Here is a 6820-nt window from a genome sequence, read left to right as displayed (position 1 = left end):
AGCTTTTTTCCTATGATAAAGGCATAAGATAATAACTGTTGTTGGCATTTATTAAATTTAGAAAGCTGAACAGAAACGCAGAGTACAATCAGAAGTGGATCCAGCCTCAACTCTGTATGGAACATATCTGATAAAGCTTTGAATACGCCAGACCAAAATGGGGTTCATTTTGTACACAAAGAGTAATAATGGAGAAGTGTGACTTCTTCAATATGGCATTTGTCACACAGTGGGGATGTGTTAGGGAAAATTTTATGTAACTTCACCTTACAGTAATGAAGCCTGTGAATGATCGTTTTCACTTTTTTTTTTTTTTGTTTATTATTAAACACTACATATAATCATAGTGCTTGTCATCTTTACTAAGTGTTTAATAATAAACACTATGATTACAATAGGCCTTCGCAGCACTTTGTGTGACATTTAACGCTACAAGTGAGTCTGTTAACAGTTCATCATGAAGCTCTTTTGAAAAAGTTTAATTTCCATGAAGCCAAGGAACAGATACCATTTATACTTTTGTTTGCGATGAAATTGAAGATATCTCAGGGGGATCAAAAGAACACAAGTGCTAGTACTTTCAATTTTTTGAAGGATTAACACTCCTGGAAAAGTTTATTAGCACTTTGGATAGGATAAGTCCATCCTTTTAACACTTTAAACAGCTTTTCTTTAACAGATTAAGCATAACATTTGTTTCATTTTGATATTAAAATCATTTACATCTTAAGAGGTTTGTAAAGGTGTTTAAAGAGATTAACATCTACTAAGTAGGAATAAAAATAATTTGGTTTTTGCAAGAGGATACATGCAGGTTTCAATTTCTCTGTATTAATACTTTCTAAAACACTTTGCTTTTGAAATCCTTTTTTTAAATAAAAATTCATGGTATGGTGGATAATAATTAAGCTTCTTCTCTACAGTATACGTTTGGCTTCCAGTTCATCTGAAATATGATATTTGTAAAGGCAAGTAAGCTTGTGTTTTCTCCATACATTTTGGTTTGCATGAAAATGTCTTAATTAAGAAAGTTTGTGCATAACTTTCAGGGGGACTTGGGTTATGAAGAGATGAAACACAAGATTGCCCAATGCCCATATACTTGCTACTGCCTACAGCACTAAGGAGCAACAAATTCAAAATTGTGTTTTTGTGATTTCCTGGACAAATGAATATTTACTTAATATTTACAAAAGACTATTTACTTAGGCAGACTCCCGTCAGACATGTAGTCACCTAAGGTTATGGAAAAAAAAGAGCTATTGAGCAGTAAGTACAAAATACACACAGAAAGCCAAACTGCATGCTTTGGACAGAACAAAGATACCCAGCAAAATGTTCCCTTATGTGTATTGGACTTTAGCAAGCTAAAAAGTGTCCCATTTGTATTTATGTTTTATTTCCCTTTAGCAAAAGGGAATTAAAGCATTTGTTTTCTCATCTGTACTTGATTAGATACTCTGGATAAATCTGCTGTTTTTCAAAGACCACAAATATGCTGGGGTCTCTTTCAGAGTCAACGCAGCTGTCATAAAGAGCTTTGCTTCCTGCTTTTGGTGGTGGTCGAACGTAGTTGCTCCTTCCCTTTGTGTATTCACCCACCAGCACTCGAGCAACAAACATGATCTTGTTCAGACTCCCTCGGACTCTAGAATATCTGTCTGAGTAGGAGGCATCTCTGGCAAAGTAGCTCCCTAGAAAGGAAAATAGTAGTTAAAAGTCACAATACTTTTTCCATTCCTAATTGTAACTTTTCCAACTCTGATTTGATCATTATATCACCAGAATATATTTTTTATACCTCTCCCATAGGCTGTTCCGTGGACGCCACACATCCTCCAGTCAAAGTTCTGATCACAAATGGCGTCGACCAGGCTCTCTTCTGTGCCGTGGAACAAAAGTTTCTCATCCACACGTTTCCCTCCATTCCTCTTCTGCATCTGGTCCTTCTGCCTGAAATAAAGCATAAGACTTATTATGCAGCACAAAAGTTAAGTGATAAATATGACAAAATGATGAGCAACCATGTAATAACCCTGCTTCTAAAAGCCGTGATAAAGGCTTCATCTTTAGCACTGGATAGGGCAAATTTTCAAAGTGTATCACCATTGAAAGACTTTCCACAAAGACGGGTTCTGGATTCTTTGGATGCTTTCAATTCTACTGCAAGGCATGGTGCGTCTGAAATCCTCCTCAATTTTATAATCTGGATCAACTCTGGAGAGGAGCACGAGCTGAAACATGACAGAAAAATGTCACGTTGGTAAGGTAACATGACCTTACCATGTCATGTAAGGTACATGCCTTGGTAAGGCAAGGGGTACTTGTTTGTTTAATAATGAAATCCGTCAAGCAGAGTCAAATACAGGCTATGCATTAAATATACCTTATAACTCAAATCAGGCAGGGCTTTCTTGTCCCAGTGGGGTGGAATATGTTCAGCTGTGGAGGAGCAGGAGCTGTGTGATGGTCCACTATAAACAAGATCAATAAAAAATTAAATATCCAAATAAATTAAGATAAAAAAAAATCTTCATACAGTACAAATAACTTGTATAAGCAGGAATTTGACATATGAACACAATACCTCTTGATGTCATTCACATCCTGAGGTGACACAAAGCGAGGCCTCCTTCGGATCTCTCTCTTAGTTTTATATTTTAAATTCTGTTGAAACATCGTCTGGCTTCCTTCATCACCTTTGAAATGCAAGGTGTATTGATGTTTGCCTGCCTGGAAAGTGATCTCTGCATCCTTGTCTGCCAGGTACATTTTCTCCAGAGTTTCAGAAGTCACAGTGGTGTCTCCTCCACCCTGAAAACAACACAAACATAAAAATACATCAAAGTGTAGAATTGACTGAAAATAAAAATGATAGAAATGTAGTGTTCATGCCACATCAGCGACCACTATAAATCAGCTGATAGATAAATAGACATCAAAATCTTGAACTGGTACAAAGTACCAGAAATAAAGCTAAAATAACAATAGATAAAGATAATAGATAAAGACTTGTGATTTTTGATTGGTAATTAGTGGCACAAAAAGTGGGTATGCACTATATGCAACATACTGGGGCGCTGTGTTATAAGGGGCGCCAAAATGATGATAGAAAACGTACTCCTAATTAAGAACGCGCGATCATATTCTTTCATTTGACTCATATTGTCATCTTATGACATGGAGCTACAGATGCTGTCCTCATTCAGCATCTGAATGTGGACAGTCCCTCAAGGGACTTTATCTTGGTCCCTTGAGGGACCAGGATAAAGATGCATTTGAAAAATGCTTTTCAAAGTGGTTGACACACAGCAGGTATGCCATTTCCGTCTATCAAGGAGAGGCTTGTAAATTTTCCGGTTAGATTAAGTTAACAGTAAAATGACAGGTCACTGTTGTCTTGCAGCTGTGTGCGGTGCTATAATGTGTCTGCCTACACCTCAGAAAGTACATACCCGTGCCTCTGTTGGCAACAGTCTGATGCAACAAATAGGACAGTCTGTTGAGAATAATAAACAGTTCCTAAAGCAAATTATTCTCAATGTTTAATGTTTCACCATCTGCAGCACATATTAGCATCAACAAAGGAGAATTGAAACCCAGTATTGACTGACAGTACCAGATTATGCAATATGGTATTGCAGTTGTCTTAATGTAGTTTTTTTTTCTCTGCAAGTATAATGAGAAATAAGAATATGTCAAATATCACAGTTTGCACTTTAAGAATGAATTAACTGAAAGCAAAAGATTTTAAAAGAAATTATTTATAAATGCATACAAGTAGAAAAACGAGAGTTTCTATTTTGTAAAGTCATCCATTAATCATAATAGTAATACGTAGTTTAACTGCAGTTATATTCCAATCACCTGTCCATACTCAATCCATAAACCATTGTCTTCCTTCCAGTACCAAATCCACTGAGTTGTGAGAATGAAGTGTGGCGGATGTAGGACAGAAGAAGCCGTGGACAGGCGACGAACTGGAGACTCTTTGTAGGTCATCGTTTTAAAGTCAACATGCTGCTTAATGTTAGATGCAGATCTGAAAGGAAAGTAGATTCCCTATATCAGTGGTCCCCAACCATCGGTCCGCGGACCGGTACCAATTGGCCGCGCAAGAAATAATGAACTACTTCCGGATCTTTTATTTTGAAAATCCTAAACCGGATTTTACCGGTTACGTCTTGCGTGTCAAAATTGAGCCAAAACAACATCGGAGTACTTGCTAGACTCTGTATGTATCACAGAACACTAAACATCTGCAATCTGAATAGTGAACATTTGTGTCTCTCTTTACCCAAGATTCAGACTCGAGAGAATTCCCAACGTAGACAGCAGTGGATCCGAGCTACTGTTGCATGTTGGGTCAGAGTATGCCTTTTCAATTTCTTCCATAAAAGGCAAGTCCTTCCAAGTAACACCATCTCTGTGTAACACCTCCCATTTGTACGGTAGGTTCCAGTGGACACGCACACATTTCTCTGCAATAGAAAACTCAACTTAGAACATTACATAGGGATTAAATTTACATCAGGTGTGACAGGTCAGCTCAACCAGCAGCAGGTACCTTTGAAGCTGCAGCTTTTGCGAATATTATAGAGGCAGATCTCATTCCTTTCACTTTCACCGTTAGGTTTTGAAGGACCAAGAGAGTTGGTGAGGCTTCTAGGACTCATTTGTGGAGGCTGATGGGAAGGCAGCTGATGACTGAATGTCACCTCTGGAAGCACTGCAGGAGATACAAATATACAAGTCATATAATCCTCAAAAAAAAAAAAGGAGAGAAATTATCAAGAGAAAAATTATGTCAAAATTCATAATTTCTTTTAAAAAAACTTACCTGGACCAGCAGCAGCTGGAGTCTCGTGCTGTCCACATTGTCCAGTGATGATGAATTTATTCCTGTAGATCTTGTAAAGGTTTTGAATATTCTCCTGACTGAATCCTTTGAAAAGCTTCATTTCCTTGTTGAACAGTATGGGTTCTCTTGCATCTTGAGCCATACCTACAGTCATCCTGGAGGAAATGCAGGCAGACATGGAGCTTTGTGCAGGAGGTGGTGTATGTGCAGGAGCCAAATGGACCATCACCCTTGTTGTAATGCAGACAGACCTGTAGAAAGTCATTGAAGAGAATAATATTTAAATATGTCAAGCATAATGTCAGATCGTTTTAATTATGATTTTAGTCAGCAATGCCTACCTCAGGAAGCAGGAAAGGATCATTCTGCAGTAAAAGCTGGAAAAGTTGTTTCTCTGTCAAATCCTGAAGACCAAATCTTTGCAAAAGATCAGCGTTGTGTGGAGAAGCCAAACTGTGTGGATTTTTACACTTGGGTCTAAAATGATACAAGGTCTTCCAGTTAAAGAAGTTGCTTGTATTGAATAAACAAATTCATCTAATTAATTAATTTAATCAATCAAAACACATTCTGGGGTTTTCAAACCGAAGCCTGTCTGTCTATTTGTCTATCTTCAGTATCTATGGTAAATTGTTACTAATTTTCAGCATTAACAGAAACAAGCACTAAATAAATTCCTCCATCTGTAATGAGTCGATGTAATTGATGAGTTAAGATGCTTTTTATTGAATTATTGAAAGAAAAATAATTTTTCAATTAATTTTCTAATGTACTGAAAATAATCTTTAGGGTTTTTTTGTTTTGTTTTTTCTAGTGATTGAATAATGTTAAATGCTTCCAACGTCTGGATGAAATAAATGGGAAGTTAAAGGATTAAAGGTGAAAAACAATTTCAGAAATCATATCATACCAACTTTTTTATGATGTTGATACTGCAGTCTAAAGTCTGTTGATTATGCAGTCTATACTGCAAAGGACAATGAGATTCGTCCACAAATGATGATGTGCAAGTTACCCAATTAGATGTCAGTTTTGGTCCTCTACTAAATCTGACAGTTTAAATGTTTTCACAATTGTACAGGACATTTAAAAAATTTCAATGTATTGACATAACAATAAAACATTCAACTGTATGTTGTTGTTTTTTAATTTTATTTCACAAACTTAAATTTTCACCAAGTTTAATCTAGTAATGATTTTCTTTAAGGCTATACCGAGTTTCCGTGCCTCTCATTCAATGTTATACAAGTAAAAGACCTTCGAACTGAGTTTAAGCCTCATCTAATGTATTAACTTAAATAACTCAGAGATGTCACAAGCGATATATTAAAAACAGCTGACATATACAGAAGAAACTTACCCGAAGGTGCAGCCTCCGCAGACAAAATACCTACACAAGTGTAAACTATCACAATGTCCGCATTCCCCAGCTTTTCTCTGGCAAAGCCTCAAACTGGTTTTAGCAACAACCAGACTGTCGGGCCTGATGTTACCCCCAGGAACCCGCTGTCTGCCCTCCCGAATCGCAATTTTACCGTCGTCGAAAAGAACGGAACGGAGGTTCGCTACTTTAACTCCGAAGCTGTTTTGTGCCAGCTTCGCATTCAGCTGCCTTACCTTCTAAACAACCGTCATTATCGCACAGAATCTTGAAAACTAATTTTGAACCACTAGTCGATGCCATCCCGAATGAAGATGCATCAAATAATCACTCAAGGAAACTGTTTACAGCTGACTTGAGGCAGCAACATGGACAGGCCCATTTATAAAGAACTGAAACCGAAACTTATATCGAAACTCTTTTTTTTTTTTTTTTTTTGGGACAAAAAAAAACAACCGCAAGACTGATGTGTTCCCAAAACTGACCAATTATAATGTTCTTTTTTAAGATGAAAATCGTCTGGTGTGAGAGAACAGCGTAAAAAAAAAAAAAATTTTTTTTCGCTTTACATAATACTT

General features: G+C 37.0%; 1 pseudogene; it reads right to left on the bottom strand.

Moving 5' to 3' along the window:
* Nucleotides 1-272: 272 nt before the first annotated feature.
* On the bottom strand, nucleotides 273-6646 carry LOC116734640 (protein mono-ADP-ribosyltransferase PARP12-like; annotated as a pseudogene).
* Between the last annotated feature and the right edge of the window lie 174 nt (nucleotides 6647-6820).

This window comes from Xiphophorus hellerii, chromosome 2 (assembly GCF_003331165.1).
Source record: "Xiphophorus hellerii strain 12219 chromosome 2, Xiphophorus_hellerii-4.1, whole genome shotgun sequence".
NCBI classification, from domain to species: Eukaryota; Metazoa; Chordata; class Actinopteri; order Cyprinodontiformes; family Poeciliidae; genus Xiphophorus; species Xiphophorus hellerii.
Note: the sequence above shows the minus strand (reverse complement) of the source record. Positions and strands in the feature narration are given on the sequence as shown.